The following is a 20,371-nucleotide window of genomic DNA, read 5'->3' on the forward strand; positions in this document are numbered from 1 at the left end:
GGGTTCCAGTTAGGCCCTCCATGCACCTTTTATTGCAAGTCCTTTGAGCCACACTGCAAGGTAGATGCCATTATCTCTATTTTATAGTCGAGGCTCAGCCAGATTTAGTGACCTGCCAATTATCATATGGGAAGTAATCAGTAGGGTTTATATTTGAACCTGAGTCTATGTCAAACCTCAGCTCATACCTATTCCATGATTCCAGTGGTTCTCAAAATGTGAACCGGGACCAGTAACATCAGCCTCATCCAGGAACTAATTGGAAATGCAAATTCCCAGTCCCAATTCAGACCCCAGGCCTGTTGACTTAGAAACTTTGGGGGTGGGCTAACAATGCACGTTTCAGTAAGCCCTCCAGGCGATTCTGATGTGCCCTAAAGTTTTAGAATCACTGCACCAGACCATCAGCCTCCATTTCTTATCTACAAATGGTGACAATGATCCCCCCTCACAGTGCTGTGGTAAGGATTATGTGAGACAATGTGGGGGGAACATCTAGCTTGGTGCCTGGCTCATAGGAGGAAGGACGGACAGTAGCTGTTCCCTTCCTACCATGAGAATATGAAGTGCCATCTTTTTTAGCCAGCACCGTGTTTGGAGGATAGCAGGTGGAAGGTTGAGTGAGGAAAGACATTTTCATGGGAAACGGTGGAGCATTTCAGATGACGGGAACCACACGGCCACCAGCTAGGGCACTAGTCACTAGTAGGGCACAGAGTTGTCCTTCCATCATCTTTAAATGTCTTCCTTCTTTTTTGTCTGTCTGAGATTATAACAATCGTTATTATTAGTGAGACACCTGTTCAGTGCAATTAACCTGGAGTTCACTGCAATTGGCAAATGAGCAGTTCCTTGTAATTGGCTCATAAGACTGATAAGATGTAGACAGCCATAGTTAAAACCTTTTCAGTTCATGTGTGCCATTAGTAGGAGCTCGTTAAAGACATGAACGAAGAGAAAATGTAAATAAAGAATCCTGCTTTCTGTAATCACACCTGGACATCTAACTCCCTGCTCTCAGGGTTCAGTGGAAGAAAATCTCCTTGTGCTCACGGCCTGCTGGCCTGCCTGCTCTTTCTCTGCAGCCTCATTTTTGTGGGTCTCAGAGTGTCTTGTCTCCATTGAGCTGCAGCCGGGTTGGGGATGTGGCTTACAGACAGTCTGTGGTGGACAGCACTGCCTCCATGGCCATGGCCGCCAGGCAGGACTCCTCCTCCGCATTTAGCACAGACCGGGGAGGGGCGTGGCAATGAACCCTTGTTCCTGATGCCTTTTGGAAGCACAGTGGGAACCTGAGTGTGCCCACTGAGTGACTTAGGTTCCGTGACATGGAGTTCTTGCAGGTTTTTCCCCCTGTTGCAAAATTAAAAGTAAGTGTATCAGCCAAAATTCTATTTAAATTATGTGCTTAATGCATAATCGGCAGACTCCATGTCAGGCTCTATTTTGGGGCATTCTTTGATTTTAGCAGTTTTCTCACCAAGCAGTATTACTGAGGCCAGCGCTATGCATAGGCAACTCAAGTTACTTCACAGCATGTGTGGTTTGAGGCACTAAGAAATACATCTCTCTCATATTTAAAAAGCCCCCTAAAAAGAAAACAGTGTAGAATTGACAGTCAAAAGCCCCAACAAATCCCCATTAAGTGGGATAGTAGACGCTTGAAATCCCACCATTTTTGCATTCTACCTGAGGATGCAGGTATTGTTGTCTATCTAAATTTGAGATGCAGAATTATTAAACCAGTATCAGTCTTCTGCATGTACGTTTCAATTTTTTAAAAACATCTGCTTAGTAACTCTTAGAGTGGTGAACCCTAAGTCGTTTGACTTGGGGATTGCTGAAGTGGGGCTGGGCCTAAATTCCTGGGGAGCTGCTGAGGGCTGAAAGGGAGGTGCTGGCCCTGCAGACCACCTTTACCAGGCAGGTGTTTTCCTAAGAATCAGCACAAATGGGCCTCCCCCTGCTGTGGATGAGATGGGTGGAGGCCAGGCAGGTGATACGGGCTTCCATTCCCTGCAGCTCCCAGAGGCCAGTTGCTGATAAATTGCTTCTTAAGGAGCCACTCTGCATTTCTTCTTTCCTAATATTACAATACAGAGACAGATACATCTCAATGCAAGCTGATGGGACAATGGGGATTTGTAAGGAATTACCCGAGATGGATATGAGTTTATTTATGAGCTCTGTACTTTCTGCAGGCACTGCGTTAGGGGCTGGGCATTCCAAGACTAAGCAGGTCGGCTGTCAGGTCTCACAGCCCAGGACAGTGCTGGCCAGACTTTTTTTCATCGTTGCTCCCTGCAGAGACTTGGACTTCCTTTCCTAATCCCCTCACTCCGTCATGAAATTTTAATACCACAGATTTACTAAATATCTGTTTATGTACTGTGTAGTTAGTATCTATCTATCTATTTTGCATCCATTTATTTATTTATTTTTGAGATGGAGTGTCGCTCTGTCACCCAGGCTGGAGTGCAGTGGCACGATCTTGGCTCACTGCAACCTCCACCTCCCGGGTTCAAGCGATTCTCCTGCCTCAGCCTCTCGAGTAGCTGGGATTATGGGCGTGTGCCTCCTTGCCTGGCTAATTTTTGTATTTTTAGTAGAGACGGGGTTTCATCATGTTAGCCAGGCTGGTCTTGAACTCCTGACCTTATGATCCACCTGCTTCAGCCTCCCAAAATGCTGGGATTACAGGCGTGAGCCACCACGCCTGGCCCATTTATTTATCTATTTATATATCCATCTATCTCTCTATATATTTTATACATAAAATGAATAAACTTTTTACCCCCCTCTTCCAGTCATCTCTGTTGAGAGGCATAAATGGTCTGGATAAAGAGACAGACATGTAGCTGGGAAAATGACAAAGATTCACAGAGAGTGAAAAAATAATAATAACAGCTCTCCCTACGTAGCGCTCCCTCTGTGCTGGGTGCCCTTTGCAGTATTTTATAAGGATTAACAAATCCTCACAGCAGCCCTGCTTGTCAGCTACTTAGTAGATGGAAAACTGGCACAAGGAGGAGTTAAGTAACTTGTCCACGGAGGCACCTGCAGTTGGTGTTTTAATCATAGAAGTCCAGGACTTTGGTTAACCCTCCCGTGTTTGGTGACCTCTTCCCAGCACTTCAGGCCAATGCATGTCTCTTTTCTTTAACTTTCAGAGAAGCAGATTCTTCAGAGTCCACCTTCCTGCCTCCCCAGGGAGGACCACACTGAGTCCATGTGTTGAGAACCAGTGTCTTGTGCGTGCCATGGAGGGCGGCAGCTGCTCCTCTGCCCTGGCACTGAGGACAGAGCGGGGGCTCTGTGCAGTCAGTGGAGTTAAATTCTGGCCTCTAAATAACTGACTTCTGTTATGCATTCTAGAAGAACCACCTCAAAAGTGGAGCTAGCAGAGGTCTGATTAAAGTCGTCTTCCGTAAGTAGAACAAGCAAGAGCTCTATAAGGTGTAGCATGGAGTCTCTCAGGTACCCTTGGTACCTTCTTGTTGAATCTCCTAGGCCACATGTTTCGTCACAAGCTGCAGAGTCTGGCTGGTAGCTGAAGCTACCTTGAGGGAACATTTCACCTCCCTAGGCATAAGGAAGGGCCTAGCTCCAAGTGGGTTCCCTGCCTTTGACTATGGTCCCTGAGATGACTTGAAACCTTGCTCCACCAGAAGGGCCTCTTCTAGTGTCCTCTTCCTTGGCATTGGAGAGCTGCTTGCTAAGGTTTAAGAGGTCTGATTTTAAAAGCCGTATATTGAATTCCTCTCAGGTGCTAGGCCCTGTGCACAGCATCCCCAGGGGCCCTGTGGGCCACATGAAAAGGCCTGTGTGGGGTTTTAACCAGCTGATCTAACTCTTGCAATTGTGGGCTTTAAAGTAGACGCTACTTAAAGATAAGGAAATCTATTTTATTTACAAAGACTTAGTAATTTGTACTTTATAAACTCCAATCACGAAGTCTGGGTGGGTGCATTCTCCCTGAGAACTGAACCAGTCTCCCCATGTTAAATAATGCAGGGAACAAACACACTTTCCTGTCCTTGTGCTAAACAATTCTGGGAAGAACTGTTTACATTTTTATACCTGATTTTATACCAAACAATCTTGGGACCAGACAGAAATAACTTAGCTGTTTCCTCCAGGAAATACCTGTTCCCGGAAGATAAGACTGTGAACCAAGATTAACAGCTTTCTCATCAATGCAGCTTTGAGACCCTCGCCTCACCATGCCTATCAATCTCCAGCTGCTGTATCAAAACTCTGCTCCATCCCTATCAGTTCTCCATCTTGTAATTCTTGCCATAAAATCAACCAGCCTTGGCCTTAAAACCTTATAAATACTGTTCCCTGATTTCCCCTTTGAGACACCAGTGAGACCATCAACCAGTGAGACCACCCTTGCTTTGTTGAGTTGGATCCACGTAGTTCTTCTGCCTGATGGGTTTTCCTGGTGGGCATTAGGGGATTGACAGCTGACATCCCTGCTCTATCTGACTCTGTTAGTGAACCGCTGTTGACCTCTCTGACTCAAGGGCTGTTCTCTAGGCAGTGTAAGCAGCTTCACCTGCACGTGTGTGGGAACGCAGTTAGGGGTCGGGGAAATCCCCATCAGAGCATGAGAGCCCACCTGATCCTGGAACACTGCCAGACAGCCCGTGACTCACTCCTTCACCCCTTCCTCTTGACTCAAATGTGACCTTCTCTGGGAGGCCTACCCAGACCTCCCTTTTTAAAACTGAAAATCCAGGCTGGGCATGGTCACTCACGCCTGTAATCCAGTACTTTGGGAGGCTGAGGCAGGAGGATCACTTGAGCCTGGGAGAGTTCATTCTGGACAATATGGTGAGACCCAGATTGTATATATATACACATATATGTATACGTATATATACATACATATACATATACATACATATACATACACACACACATATATATGTGTATATATATAAATTAGCCTGGCATGGTGGCATGTGCTTGTGGTCCCAGCTATTTGGGAGGCTGAGGTGGGAGGATTGCTTGAGGCCAGGAAGTTGAGGCTGCACACTCTAACTTGGGTGAAAGAATGAGACCCTGTCTCAAAACAAAACAAAACAAAAACTAAAAGCAAAACAAAACAACAAACCCACAAAAACAAAAAATACTGAAAAATCGCCACCCACTCACATACCTTTAGTATGCACTGTCTTCCTTAGATTGATTTATTTTCTTTTCATTATATTTTAATTATTTATTTATTGATATTTATTTATTTTGTAGAGACAGGGTCTCACTTGGTCTCCTAGACTGCAGTGCAGAGGTGCGATCATAGGTCACAGCAGCCTTGAACTCCCAGGCTCAAGGAATCCTCCTGCCTCAGCCTCCCAAGTAGCTAGGACTACAGGTATGTTCCACCATGCCAGGCTAGTTTCTAAAAAAGTTTTAGTAGAGATGATGTCTCACCATCTTGCCCAGGTTGGGTTCCAGCTCCTGGGGTAAAGTGATCCTCTGTCTGTGGCCTCCCAAAGTGCTGGGATTACAGGCATGAGCCACCACTCCCAGCGTATGTGTGTGTGTGTGTGTATATATGTTTATTTTTTATTTATTTATCTTTTAGATAGAGTCTCCTCTTTCACCGAGACTGGAATGCAATGGCACGATCTCAGCTCACTGCAACCTCTGCCTCCCAGGTTCAAACAATTCTCCTGCCTCAATCTCCCGAGTAGCTGGGATTACAGGCACCCGCCATCATGCCCGGCTAATTTTTTGTATTTTTGTAGAGACGGGGTTTCATCACCTTGGCCAGGCTGGTGTCGAACTCCTGACTTCAGGTGATTTGCCCGTCTCGGTCTCTCAAAGTGCTGGGATTATAGGCGTGAGCCTCCGTGCCTGGCCACCCGTTATATTTTTAATGGAAATGAAAATATTATTTGGTGGTGGTTCTCCCTCTCAAAGACATAGCCACTCAGTTTCTCAGTTAGTGGTTTGAAATACCAGACAAACCTTAAAATTAACCAGCCAGCTCCAAAAATACAGATGACTGGGCCTGACCTACAGAGATTCTAGTTTGGTGAACTTGGGTGGGATGGAGAACGATTATGTGTATGTATATATATATATATAAAGTTATGTAGGTGATGAAGCTGCACAGCCGACTGACCTACCTACGTGCAACCAACAACAAAGACAAGTACAGTCCGCGTGGACCAGAGCCAGCATGTAAATGCACACCCCTTGTTCTAGTTATTTCACTTCTAGGAGTTTATTCAAAGGAGAAAATCCCACAGGTACGTGAAATTCTATTCAACTAGTGGGTTCATTAAGTTTGGCTTATAAAGGGAAATCTAAGACTGAAAAGCCATATATTAATATGTATCAGAGACCTACACATTTACATTTCCTTTGATTCAGATAGAATCAGGTTTACCAACACACATGTACCTCTATCCCAATGACGGCTTGCTGATGACAATAACTGGAAACCCCTTAGCGCTCACAATTAGGTTGGTTCGGTAGAAAGGCACTGCCTCCATAAATGATACACCACACCATTGTCTAAATGATAGAGATGAATATTTAATGGCAAGGGAACAATCTTCATGCTGTAATTTTTTTTTTCTTTTTTTTTGAGACGGAGTCTCATTCTGTCGACCAGGCTGGAGTGCAGTGGCAGGATTTCGGGCCACGGCCACCTCCACCTCCCGGGTTAAAGCAATTATCAGCCTCCTGACTACAGCGCACGCCACCACGTCCAGCTAATTTTTGTATTTTTAGTAGAGACGGGGTTTCACCGTGTTGGCCAGGCTGGTCTCGAACTCCTGACATCTGGTGATCTGCCCACCTCGGCCTCCCAAAGTGCTGGGATTACAGGTGTGAGACACCATGCCTGGCCCTTCATGCTGTATTAAGTGAATAAAAATATAACTCAACTCACCAAATATTTGTTGAGTATTTATTGTGTGTAGCCCAGGTTCTGTTCTAGGCCCTGGGAACACCTCAGTGAACACAGAAGGCAAAAGAGCTGACTGCATCATGGAGCTTACTTTCCAATGCGGGGAGAAAGCTGAACTTATGGTGTGTTCGAAGGTTAAACATATATGAAAAAAAGTAGGTAAGTCTAAGGAAGAAAGAACATATTAAGGGTGTGTGTTTGGATGGGTGGGGGGATTTTCAGTGTTAGAAAGGGAGGTCTGGATGGGCCTCACTGAGAAGGCTGTGTGTGAGTCAAGAGTAAGGCGTGATGGAGTGAGTTATGGGCTGTCAACAGTGTTGCAGGCAGAAGGAACAGCAGTGCAGAGCCGCTGGGGTGCAGAGTCCCTGCTGGCACAGACAAGAACTAGCAAGGAGCCCTGGCGGGACTGCAGTGGGGCGAAGGGAGGAGTGAGGTCAAAGAGATAAGGGGTGTACAACTCACAGGGTTTCCTATTGGCTATTGCAGGGGATTCGGCTTTTACTCTGAGGGACATGGGGAGCCACTGCAGGGTTTTAAGTAGAGGAATGACATAGTTACTTATCTTCTAAAATGATCATTCTGAAAGCTGTGGTTTAGAATATTCTATAGCTGCACTGTCTACTTTGGTGGCCACTTGCCACTTGTGGCTATTGAGCACTTGGGTTGTAGCAAAGTCTGAGCTGAGATGTGCCATCAGTGTGAAATACACACTGGCTTTGTATTATAAACACTTAGTGTGAAAACATGTAGAACATTTTACTGATTTTTATACTGATTGCATGTTGAAATGGTAATATTTTGGGTATATTGGATTAAACAAAGAATATTGCTAAAATTAATTAATTAATTTAGGTTTGCCCTCTTTTTAATGTGGCTACTAGAATTTTCTGTAATGTTTTAATTTTTAATTTTTTATAGCTCTCCAGAATCAACTTGAAGCTAGAAAATTTTAAATTACATATGTGGCAGCATTCTGTTTCCACTGGACAGCCATAATCTGTACAAGACACTTGGAGAGGTGACCTGCAATTGTACAGAGAGGAATGGTAGTGGCTTGGCCAGGGGTAACAGTGGTTAAGGGGAGATTTGAGTAGGATTTATCTGGATATATTTTGAATCGAGAAATGATGATGATTATTTTTCTGGGCAGATTGAATGGGTGAAAGATAAAGATGAAGCCAGGATGATTCCAAGGTTTTGGACTGAGCACCTGGAAGGATTGAGTTGGGAAAGACCGGGACGTCAAATGTGAGAAGTGCACCACTGAGCCAAGTAGAGGTGTTTTGTAGAGAGTTACAGAGGCAAGTCTGGAGTTCAGGGGAGAGGTCAGGGCTGGAGACATAACCTGGGGAGAGAGCATAGAGACCTATTTCAAGCCATGGGTCTGGATGAGGAGCCTGAGAGAAGAAAAGAGGACCAAGGCCTGAGACCTGGGTTTGCCCCTCCAATTTCCAGAGGCTGGGAGAAGAGCAGAAACCACAGAGGAAGTGGAGAGAAGACCAGTGAGGTAGGAGGAAACTGGAGAGGCTGATGTCCTGGAAGTGGGGTAAAGAAAGTGCTTCCAGGAGGCAGGAGAGGGAAACTGAGGCAAATGCCATCAAGAGGGTAGTTAGGAAGAAGGCTGAGATTCGGCCCTCAGACTGAGCAACATGGAGGCCACGGGTGAGCTTGACAAGAGCCCTTTGGGGGAAGGTAGTGGTAAAAACCTGACTGGAGGAGCGGCTTGAGGAAGAGCAACCTCTCAGAAATTTGAGAGAGTGCGTACTGCATTTTTTCCCAAAGAGTATGAGTATAAAGGGAAGCAGAGGAAATGTGAAGACAGAATTAGGATTAGGTCATACACCAAAACATCAGCAATTGGCCCGGCACGGTGGCTCACACCTGTAAACCCAGCACTTTGGGAGGCTGAGGCTGGCGGATCACCTGAGGTCAGGAGTTCAAGACTAGCCTGGCCAGTATGGCAAAACCTCATCTCTACCAAACATACAAAAACAGCCAGGTGTGGTGGCACATGCCTGTAGTCCCAGCTACTCGGAGGCTGAGGCAGGAGAATCGCTTGAACCTGCTAGGTGGAGGTGGCAGTGAGCCGAGATTGCGCCCCTGCACTCTAGCCTGGGCAACAAAGATTTCATCTCAAACAAAACAAAACAAAAACCAACCAACCAACCAACCAACCAACAAACAAACAGAAAAACCAAAAAGTCAGCAATTGGACCCCTGGGATTATAAATGTTATTTTTTGAAAAAAATTTATTGTATTTTGTTGTAATGTTTTAAAATTACTATAATATTTCAAAGAACGAGTTTGAAGAAAATTTAAACAAAAAGTTATAAAGCCAACAGTGGAGTTAGTACAACCTGTTGTTAGCCAAACCCTCTAACTAGCTTAGCTCTTGAACAGAGATTAAACTGGTTTGGAAGGCATCTCAGGGATGCTTTCTGCTTTCAAATTTTCCTTAAAATGTGTGGTCTTGTCTCTTTACCTAAGGTGAGATGCAATATTTATTTCTCCTTAAGTTACTAGGATCCATTTCCTACTGGCCCGTCTCTAGAACAGACCTGAACGAATTGATCCACCACCCGTCGGTGAAGGGTGAAAGGATCTTCTTACTCTCAAGTCTCTTAGAATGAAAGTCAAGAAGTTGACTAAATCAGGATTATTTCCACATGACTTGTACTTAGGAAAGTCTTTGGTGCAGCAAGTGTTTTTACTTGAGGAGTGCTTATTATTAACAGTAAAATAGTGGTAAGCGACTATGCACTGAAATGTTCACCATGTGCCAGATTCCATGCGAAGGGCTTTACGTACCTTTGTTCACATAATCAGCACAACAACCCAATGAGTTAGATATTATTACCTGCGTTTTAACGCCTGAGGTAGCTAAAGCTCAGAGATCACACAAGTAGTGTGTGGCAAATCACGGACTCCAGCCAGGTTTGTCTGATCAAAACTCAATTCCTGTCCACTCTCAGGAGTGTGTGATACCAGGCGAAAGCTCCCTCCCGCTCCAGGCCCTGCAGATTGCTTTCTAAGGCAGGGAGCGATGCGGTGCGGGGACAGGGCCCTATGGCGCCTTTGAAGGTTTCCACCAAGGCTTCAGAATGAACAAAGATGGATTTTCTTACTGAAAGAGGAGCTTTTCCTACATTCTGAGCTTAAAAACTAGTCAAGAAACCTAAGCAATATTGTCTGTAACCGTGGCCTATGATAGGGTTTTGGCAAAACCAGACTAGTGTTCCTGTGGGTGAGTCAGAGCCTATTTATCTCTATAGCAGAGGTAGTTACATTCCAGTGATGGGAGAAGTGGTCTGAAACTCATCCCGATCATTTATCCACGAATTGTTCCCGTGGTCATTTTATTCCCCACATGAAGGACCCTTGTACAGTTGAATTCCATTATACGTCCTTTGTTATTACATGAACTTGACTGGCTAGCCAGTAGCATCTCCATAGAGTATAAACATTTTGTACAGTGAACTCAATAAATATAAGAGACACTTCCTCCAGCTTTGATTTTTCATTATGAAAGGGCATAATAACAGCAACCCTCATAGGGTTGGAGCTGTTGTCACAGCTTAGCACATTGACTAGCCCATATTAAAGGCTCAGTAAATGTTAGCTGACATTAATAATAAATTCATATTAGAAGACCACATAATTAGCATATCAAACACCATCCTGAACATCATAGCCTGTTTCTTTAGCTGAAATTACATTCTTTGTAGGCAAATTATGCTTCTAGGATGTTTAATAGTTTTATTCTCTTAAGTAGGTAAATATTCTTTCTATAATTTCATTTACTCTGTAAGATGAACCAGTAAGTTGTTTTGTCACTAGATAGAGGCATTGATTTTGCATGCCTGAGTTCATGTGGACTAAAAATTAATGAAAAAAATCTGAATTGACAAAAAACTACTGTATGTTGCAGATTGCAAATTTCCTTAGCCAGATGTGTATAGTTTTTTTATGTTGTCAATAATCTAGTTTTTCTCTAACTTATAAGTTTAAAACAGTTTGACTTGATTAAAAATTGTTAGCTAATACATTCAAATCTTTTAGGGGAAAAAAAGCACAGTCTTTTTTTTTTTTTTTTTTTTTTTTAGAAGGAGTCTTTTGCTCTGTCACCCAGGCTGGAGTGCAGTGGTGCGATCTTGGCTCACTGCAACTTCCGGCTCCCGGGTTCAAGCAATTCTCCTGTCTCAGCCTCCCAAGTAGCTGGGACTACAGGAGCATGCCCCCATGCCCAGCTAACTTTTGTTTCTTTAGTGGAGATGGGGTTTCACCATAACTGGTCAGGCTGGTCTGGAACTCTTGATCTTGGCCTTCCAAAGTGCTGGGATTACAGGTGTGAGCCACTGTGTCTGGCCCAAGCACAGTGCTTTTCTCTCCACTCTCTTCCCCTCCCCTCTGTTCTCCAAGGTGGCATCTGTATCCTGGGATGAAGGAAGAAGAGAGACTCTTGGGTGGGCATTTGAGGTGGCAGCTTCCAAGAGTCCTCAGGATGAGTAGGAGTGGCCCTCTGGCCTTGGGGGTCCCTGCCCTTCATCTGACACAATCCCTCACATCGCAGTCCTTATCAGCATGTCTCTGCTTCCTCTTTCCGTAATTCCCTGGCTGGGAGGGGTGGGATTTCCCTTCCTTTTTCAGTTGCATCTCTCCCTTGTAGAAAAGGACTTAGACTCTGGTCTCCCAGCACTGGTCCTTGATGCATCACATAGATTCTAAAGACACTTAGCAAATCCCTTCTATTTTTTGCAATGTCTGACTTTCTAGCCTATTTTCTTCTTAAAGAGGTCATGGTCTAGCTGTCTTCTGCCCTGGAGCAATACGCCACATTCCAGGAAATAGGAGTTTGCATGTGGATAAAGAGGAGCTGAGGTTAAAATGCCTCGATTTAATATTGGCAAAATATTATCTCTGTAACTGTGTTTTGGAAATGAGTGCAAACCTGGCCGTCTAAATGGCCACGTTAACTTGGGTAACTGCCATATGTAAATAACATACAAAAGTGGAAGGATGGACCAGATGGTTAATAATGGATGTGGTGAGGGAGTGCTGGAGGAATTAATGGTGAATAATGACTAGAATGCTAACCGACAGTATTTCTAACACCAGGAGTGACAGTGAACAAACTTGGTAATAATCAGAAAAGAAAGAACAACAAGAGGGTATGTCAAAGTTTGTGTTAACTGAAGTTCCCATATGGATCCAAGATTGCGGCAGTGATTATTTCTGCAACACGAGGACCATCTGTTTCCTCATAGCAGCATCATTTAACAGTGAAAGGACAGGGCCTCAGCCTTAAATTCTGGGAACACAAGTAGCTAGAACCAATGAGAAGGGAAATGTTGATGTTAATACATGAGTTTATTTTCTCTCTGTTATTCAGATGGACCCGTGTACTCCAACATCTCTACTGTCTTTATTCATACAACTCTGGTACCTTCTTCCCTCTTTTCCTTTCCTTCCTTCCTTTTTCCCTTTCTGCCTCTTTCCCTTCTTCTTCTTCCTCTTTTTTCTTTTTTGTTTTTTTGAGCTGGAGTCTCACTCTGTCACCCAGGCTGGAGTGCAGTGGCGTGATGTTGGCTCACTGCTGCCTCTGCCTTCTGAGTTCAAGTGATTCTTGTGCCTCAGCCTCCCGAGTTGCTGGGATTACAGGCATGTGCCACCAGGCATGGCTAATTTTTGTATTTTTAGTAGAGACAGGGTTTAGCCATGTGGGCCAGGCTGGTTTCCAACTCCTGACCTCAGGTGATCTGCCCGCCTCGGCCTCCCAAAGTGTTGGGATTACAGGTGTGAGCCACCTTGCCTGGCCTTTCTCCTCCTCCTCTTCCTTTTCCTCTCCTCCCCCTCCTCCTCCTCCTTCTTCTTCTTTTTCTTCTTCTCCTCCTTCTCCTCCTTCTTCTTCTCCTCCTTCTCCTTCTCCTTCTCCTTCTTCTTCTCCTTCTCCTTCTCCTTCCTCTTCTCCTTCCTCTCCTCCTCCTCCCTCTTCTTCTTCTTCCAAAAAAATCTGTTTTCTTCTGTCATTCACTTACAAACCCACTGACTGCTCCAGCCTCACCAATCACTTTTCCTTTGGAATTCTTATTCCAGGAAGCCAGCACAATACAAGTTAGCATTTGACTTAATAGTGCTATATTCTGTCTTATTAACAAAATTATTTCTTGTATATTAGAGTCATCTTCTCAATGGGATTATATATGCTCCCATGGAAAAGAATGTAGGCTTTTGCTGCTCTGTGTTTACTGTCCTTTATTAGTGAAGGTTAGCAATATGACAGACTAATAATTATGAGAAAAACAGTCATCATTGTTTTATCAATCCTGTGGTCTGAATTGAGTGTGGAGATTGACTTTTAGTTTTGTCTAATGCTCGTCTGAAGAGCTTCATGATGAAATGGGATGTGCTTGGCATTGTGCTTGGAGTTGTCATCGTCATTCTCATCATCCTCATCCTCATCATCACCGAGTCACAATAAACACTGCTTCCAGTTCATATTGACCCCTGCTTATGTGCCAATTATGTTATTTAATTCTCAGTATGATCTTAATGACATACTCTGAAGGTAAAACCAAACTGTGTTTTTTTCTATTCTCACACAACAGCACTCAGCTCTGGTCACCAAAATGTGTGTGTGAATTTCTCCCTACCATTAACCAATTCTCTAATTTAATTCCTACACTATCTACCTGGAGACAGCGTCATATCCCACAGGTTATGGGCTCATTTCTACAAGACTGACCCCACTTCAAATGCCAATCACAAGCCCCGAGATGTAATCTATGCTTCTGACCCAATGACTGTAAATGGAGAGTTCTCAACACCCCCTCCTTGGGTTTGAGTAATTTGCTAGAGTGGCTCACAGAACTCAGGGAAACACTTACTTACATTTACTCATTTATCATAAAAAATACTACGAAGGATACAGATGAGCAACTGAATGGAAGAGATGTGTAGGACAAGGTAAGAGGGAAGGGGCACAGAGCTTCCATTCCCTCTCCAGGCACAGCACCTTCCAGGAACCTCTGTGAGTTCAGCAACCAGAAAACTCTCTAACCCCATCCTTTCCCGTTTTTATGGAGGCTTCATTATGCAGGCATGATTGAAGACATCATTGGCCACTGGTGATCAATCTCTAGCCCCTGTCTCCTCCCAAGAGGCTGGAGAGTGGGGTGAATGCCCCAACCTTCCACTTATGGTTTGGTCTTTTTGGTGATCAGTCCCCATCCTGAAGCTTTCTAGGGGCCCCCAGATGTCATTCACCTTATTAGCATACAAAAAGCACTCTTATTACTACAGAAATTTCAAGGGTTTTAGGAGCTGTGTGCCAGGATTGGGGGACAGAGATAAAATTTTTTATTATTATATCACACTATCACACATAGATACCACTTCTCCCATTTTGTAAATGAGAAAACAGGTGCCTAGAGAGCTTACTAACTTCATTTGTTGTAACTGACTTATTCAATAGTAATAGAGCACCAATTATGTCTCAAAAATATATTGAAGTTCTACAAATATTATCTCATTTCATTCTCAAGACAAGCTTAAATGAGGTAAGGTTTCATCGTCCTCATTGCACAGATTAGAAAACTAAGAATCCTGGAGAACTTAGTAACTTAACTACTGTTTCCTGCAAGTCTACACACTAAAGGAATGGTGGAATTCAGTGAGTGAATTCAGTTCTGATTGACTTTGTATCCTGAAGCTGCCCTAAGATGCTGGCAAGAGTAACCTTACTCCGTGCTCCATGCTTACCACATCCAAGAGGGCCTTGTAAATTCCTTGCAAATCAGAAACACACAACACAGATTTGGGAACACATGAACACCTCTGCCTCTTGGAACTTAGCAGGGGCACAGAGTGACTTTATCCTTAAACATTCACTGTGTGACTAATACTGTTCCAGCTCCAGGGAAACATTTCTTCACATCTCTTCCTATTTCCTCAGAATAAAAGACAACTGTGTTGGAAGATTGCCAAGGTTTGTAGCTGTGCCACCGCAGACTTCAGAGATGAACACTGCCTTGGAGACAGGGAGGGTTCAAGTTGCAGAAGCATTTAGGTAGAGGAAAAGATAAGCTAATTAAGTTGTCAAAATTTTCCTTGAAGAAAGACTAATTAAATTGCCAGATTCTCTCTCTCAGAACACATGAAGACTGTAGAGTCTTGCAAAACAGAGTGTCATTATCCAGTAGGGCTAACATTCATTTTCTTATTTCATTTCACGTTCCAGTTGGAATTACTCACCAGTTAGGTCCATAGTCACAAACATTGCGCTGATGGCCGGGGAACATTTTGCAAAATTGTATGTCTATAAATCTAGACACAACACCATAAAACATGGTACCTACTCATCACGTTGACATTTAGATGGACAGTGAATGCTGGAATCGTGAATAGTTTTATGTTTAGATAACCAATTTAAAAGATTTAAGCTTTCAAAAACTTAAAAAGAGCTTTTACAAAATACATTTGATTTTAAAAGTTGGTAGTAATTATAACTTTACGTGGCATTTAATTTTGATACATAATTTAGATTATTTTTGAAAAAAATTTTTTGTAAAATTTAAGAAAAATAATTTTAATTTTTCATTGATACCTTTGAAGGAACGTTTAAATTTTGTATACAATTCCTTTTTTGTTGTTGTTGTTGAGATGGGGTTTCACTCTTGTTGCCCAGGCTGGAGTGCAATGGTGTGATATTGGCTCACTGCAACCTCCGCCTCCTGGGTTCAAGCGATTCTCCTGCCTCAGGCTCCCTAGTAGCTGGGATTACAGGCACACACCACCATGCCCAGCTAATTTTTGTATTTTTAGTAGAGACGGGATTTCACCATGTTGGCCAGGGTGGTCTTGATCTCCTGACCTTGTGATCTGCCTGTCTCAGCCTCCCAAAGTGCTGGGATTACAGGTGTGAGACACCACGCCCGGCCCCATTTTATTTTATTTTATTTTATTTTATTTTATTTTTTTATTTTTTATTTTTTTTGAGACGGAGTCTCGCTCTGTTGCCCGGCTGGACTGCAGTGGTGGGATCTCAGCTCACTGCAAGCTCCGCCTCCCGGGTTTACGCCATTCTCCCGAGTAGCTGGGACTACAGGCGCCAGCCACCTCGCCTGGCTAGCTTTTTGTATTTTTTAGTAGAGACAGGGTTTCACCGTGTTAGCCAGGATAGCCCATTTTATTTTTTAATCTCTAATATCATTACTGACAATAGAACACAAATTACGGTTAAACTTTTAACATAATTTATGTGTTTAACAAAATGAAGTAAGGGATAAAAACTTTCGTGGAAGAAACATGTAGTAATATATTAAATCAAGTATTTTTTTATCGTCAGTCATCCAAACATTACCTACTAATCAGTAGAATACCCAGGAAGGCACAATCACTGCACTCAGCTGTCTTTGGCATCTTGCTAGTGTTAGTAACATGAAAGGCATAAGGTTACACATTTTGAAAAGTTTGTTGCAGAGAAAGGTGTATTTGTCAACAGAGGAGGATCGAATGTATTTGATCAAGCAGTTTGTGAGCCTTGATTTATATCTTTTAGATATTTGGACACACGGCCTGATGGAGCAAATTGTGTCCCCCACCCATTCATATGTTGAAGTCTGAATATGTCATGAGGGCTCCCAGCTGTACTTTTTTCCTGTGCCCTGCAAATGAACCTGTTAAGGGCAGCCTTGCTAAAAGCCAAGTTCTTTTACTTTGTTTTAAATGGACACATAATAATTTGTACATATTTATAGGGTACAGTGTAATGTTTTGATGCATGTCTATGTCATACAAGGATCAAATCAGGGTATTTAGCATATATCCATCACCTCAAAAGGCTTGTCATTTCGTTGTGGTGAGGACATTAAAAATGCTCTCTTCTAGCTATTTTGATAGGCACAATATATTATTGTTAACTACAGTCACCTTACTGTGTGGTAGAACACCAGAACTCCTTTCTCCTGTTTAACTTTGTACTGGTTGACCAACCTCTCCCTTCCCTCCAGCCTCTCCTCCCCAGCCTCTTGGAACAACTATTCTACTTTCTATTTCTATAAGATCAACTTTCACAGATTCCACATATGAGTGAGATCGTGGGGTAATTGTCCTTCTGTGCCTGGCTTATTTCGTTTAACATCATGTCCTCTAGATTCATCCATGTTGTCTCGAATGACAAGATTTCATTCTTTTTAGAAATGGTTGAATAATATCCCATTGTATATCTGTCCCACATTCTTCCATAGATGGGCACTTAGGTTGCTTCTAAATCTTGGCTCCTGTGAATAGGGCTACAATAAACATGGGAGTGCTGATATCTCTATCATCTGGTAGTTCTAGTTTAAATTTTTTTTTTTTTTTTTTTGAGATGAAGTCTCACTCTTGTCACCCAGGCTGGAGTGCAATGGCGCGACCTAGGCTGGCTCACTGCAGCTTCCCTTCCGCCTCCCAGGTTCAAGCAATTCTTGTGCCTCCGCCTCCTGAGTAGCTGGGATTACAGGCGCCTGCCACTATGCCCTTCTAAGTTTTGCATTTTTAGTAGAGATGGCATTTCACCATGTTTGCCAGGCTGGTCTTGAACTCCTGACCTCAGGTGATCCACCCGCCTCGGCCTCTCAAAGCGCTGGGATTGCAGGTGTGAGCCACCACACCCAGCCCTATTTTTAATATTTGAGGCACCTCCATAGGGTTCTCCATAATGGCTGTACTAATTTACATTCCCATCAATAATGTGTAAGAATTCCCTTTTCTCTTCTAACAGGGGTGAGGTGACATCTCATTGTGGCTTTGATTTGCACTTCCCCACCATAGAAGAATTTTGGAAACACAGACATAACTTCCAAATTCACACGTTACTAATAATAAATCCAGGCTTTGAACAGAAGTCTGACCCCTGAGCTTCTGCCTCAAATATGTTGCCAGCCCTTTGCTAGGCTGTCAGCCTGGTTAAAGTGCGTATCAGGGAAGTCCCCAACCTCTGCACCATCTGTGTTAGGAAAGAGGAGGGTTAGAAAGGGGGATGGGGCAGGACTGGGGGCTTTGCCTGCTCTACCAATCAGGGGTATTTGGAAAAGAGATGGGAAGCACAAACGGATTTGCTAAGATCCTAATAAGACCCAGGATTCCTTCGATGGCCTGACTGTTTACAGCAGGGCTGTCCAGTAGAGACAGAATGTGAACTGCATATATAATTTTAAATTTTCTGGCCAGGTGCGGTGGCCTTGCCTGTAGTCCTAGCACTTTGGCAGGCCAAGGCAGGCTGATTGCTTGAGCCCCGGAGATCGTGACCAGCCTGGACAAGACGGTGAGACCCCGTCTCTACAAAAAATACAAAAATCAGCTGGGCATGGTGGCACACGCCTGTAGTAACAGCTACTCAGGTGGCTGAGGTGGGAGGATCCCTTGAGCCTGGGAGGTGGAGGTTGCAGTGAGCTGAGATTGCATCACTGCACTCCAGCCTGGGTGACAGTCTGTTTCAAATTTTTTTTTTAGTAGCTACATTAAGAAAATAAAAAGTAGCAGGTAAGGTTAATTCTAATAATATATTTTATTTAACCCATCAAGTAATGACTAGAAAATTATTGATGAGGTGTTTCATTTTTCATACTTCACCTTAGAAATCCGGGGTGTATTTTACACTTAGAATACATCTCGATGCCAACTAGCTACCTGTGAGCACTCAAGGGACACGTGTGGTGAGCAGTGATCATGTCAGACAGTACAAGTCTAGGTGTGCATTTGGACATCTGTGTCTTAGTGGCCTTGGGGATTTATGACTCTCTGGGGACCAGGATTCCATCACTAGTTCTCGCTGGCTCCACACCTAGCTGCATGGTCTATTAGTTCTCTTTTTCTGCTGGCGTGAAGTCAAGTTCACAAGATGTGTGTGGCCATCCTGAATTTATGTCTTAGAGGATTTGCAGATCCTACAGGGTGACACGCCTGGTGTGCAGTGCTGCAGCCCCAGCCAAGGAGGTAGTAAAAGTGTATCAAGAAATCCTTGGCCCACAGATTTTTGCCAACAAACCTTTCTCTATTTCTCAATGATGGCTATGGAATGGTCAAAGTTTGAAGATACCGTCATTTCCACAGTTAGCTGGGTTATCTCAGAGAGATACTCTCCCTAGTAAGTATTCTTAACACCTTCTTGAGTGGAAGGAAACAATGCTTTTGAAGTGGCGTTCCAGGATGAATTCCTTCTGTTTCTAGAGAGAGTAAACGTTTTCACAGTCAAAAGAAGGGGTCAGCAATTTGAATTTTAGACTTGATTGCTTGGGAGAAGGGTTCAGAATTTCAACCCGCCACACACCAAACCCACCTGTGTCTCTCAGTGTTTGCTCACAGCCACTATTTTTTACGCATTTAAATCCTCTCTCCCCACCCTTAAGCATTTCCTGTGGAATAACATTCCCTGAATCCTAGCTTAAAAAGAAACATAATGGTCAACAGCTGGCCTTCGCAGTCCGGCAGTATGGAGGTTTTGTTCTGACCGTCACTTAATAACTGGGTGATCATGGTAAGACATTTCCTTATGGCAAAGAATAGGTGAAAAGGTATTTTCTCCCACGTAAAATCAGCGTAATTCCTGTATCCTGGGTTTTCGTGAGGATCAAAAGAGATAGTACCCACAATGCACTTGGTGCAGTGACTGCCTGCATAGAGGTAAGCAAATGTCGACTGCTACCGAATTCTCTCAAGCACTGGCATCTGCCTGATTGACCAACCGTAGGTTGGTTCCTAAATCTGATGCTTCATATAGGGAATGGGTTGATTCCTAAGTAAAGGCCTTGACATGCAGAAGTTTGATTATCTTCTCTGTGGAGACCAGAGGTTCTCACACAGTGAGTTGGTGCTGGGCTCACCACTCCTTGCTGAAGTTTTTTGTTGTAGTTTTTTTGTTTGTTTTGAGACGGAGCCTCAATCTGTCATCCAGGCTGGAGTGCAGTGGTGCGATCTTGGCTCACTGCAACCTCAGTCTCCTGGTTCAAGCAATTCCCCTGCCTCAGCCTCCTGAGTAGCTGGGATTACAGGCATGGGCTGGCACGCCCAGCTAACTTTTATATTTTTAGTAGAAATGGGGTTTCACTATGTTGGCCAGGCTGGTCTGGAACTCCTGACTTCAGGTGATCCACCCGCCTTGGCCTCCCAGTGCTGGGATCACAGACACCAGTCACCATGCCCGGCCCTTGCTGAGTATTTATTTGTTCACTCTTGATTCTTTCTTCTTCTACTTCTCTTCTCTTCATTACTTTCACTTCACTTTTTCTTTCTGTTTCTTTTCTAGCTTGTGACCCTGGGATGCTGGTTCCCTGTATATGCGTGGGCTTGTCTCAGGCAAGGTCTGAGAAGCAGTTCTTTTAAGCAGGCTCCTCAGCACACCTGTTCCTTTCCTGTGGGTGACAGCTGTGCAGTAATCCTGAGGCGAGAGCTGGGAGCCTCCAATG

General features: G+C 43.8%; 1 long non-coding RNA gene across 1 annotated transcript; it reads left to right on the forward strand.

Moving 5' to 3' along the window:
• The first annotated feature begins 5,322 nt into the window (after nt 1-5,322).
• Nucleotides 5,323-12,426, forward strand: LOC117095145. Its single transcript, XR_004441833.1, has 5 exons — nt 5,323-5,380; nt 6,103-6,263; nt 6,942-7,087; nt 8,079-8,435; nt 11,349-12,426. It is a non-coding gene; the product is annotated as an uncharacterized LOC117095145 (long non-coding RNA).
• Nucleotides 12,427-20,371: the final 7,945 nt, after the last annotated feature.

This window comes from Trachypithecus francoisi, unplaced genomic scaffold (assembly GCF_009764315.1).
Source record: "Trachypithecus francoisi isolate TF-2019V2 unplaced genomic scaffold, Tfra_2.0 Lachesis_group13, whole genome shotgun sequence".
Taxonomy (NCBI): domain Eukaryota; kingdom Metazoa; phylum Chordata; class Mammalia; order Primates; family Cercopithecidae; genus Trachypithecus; species Trachypithecus francoisi.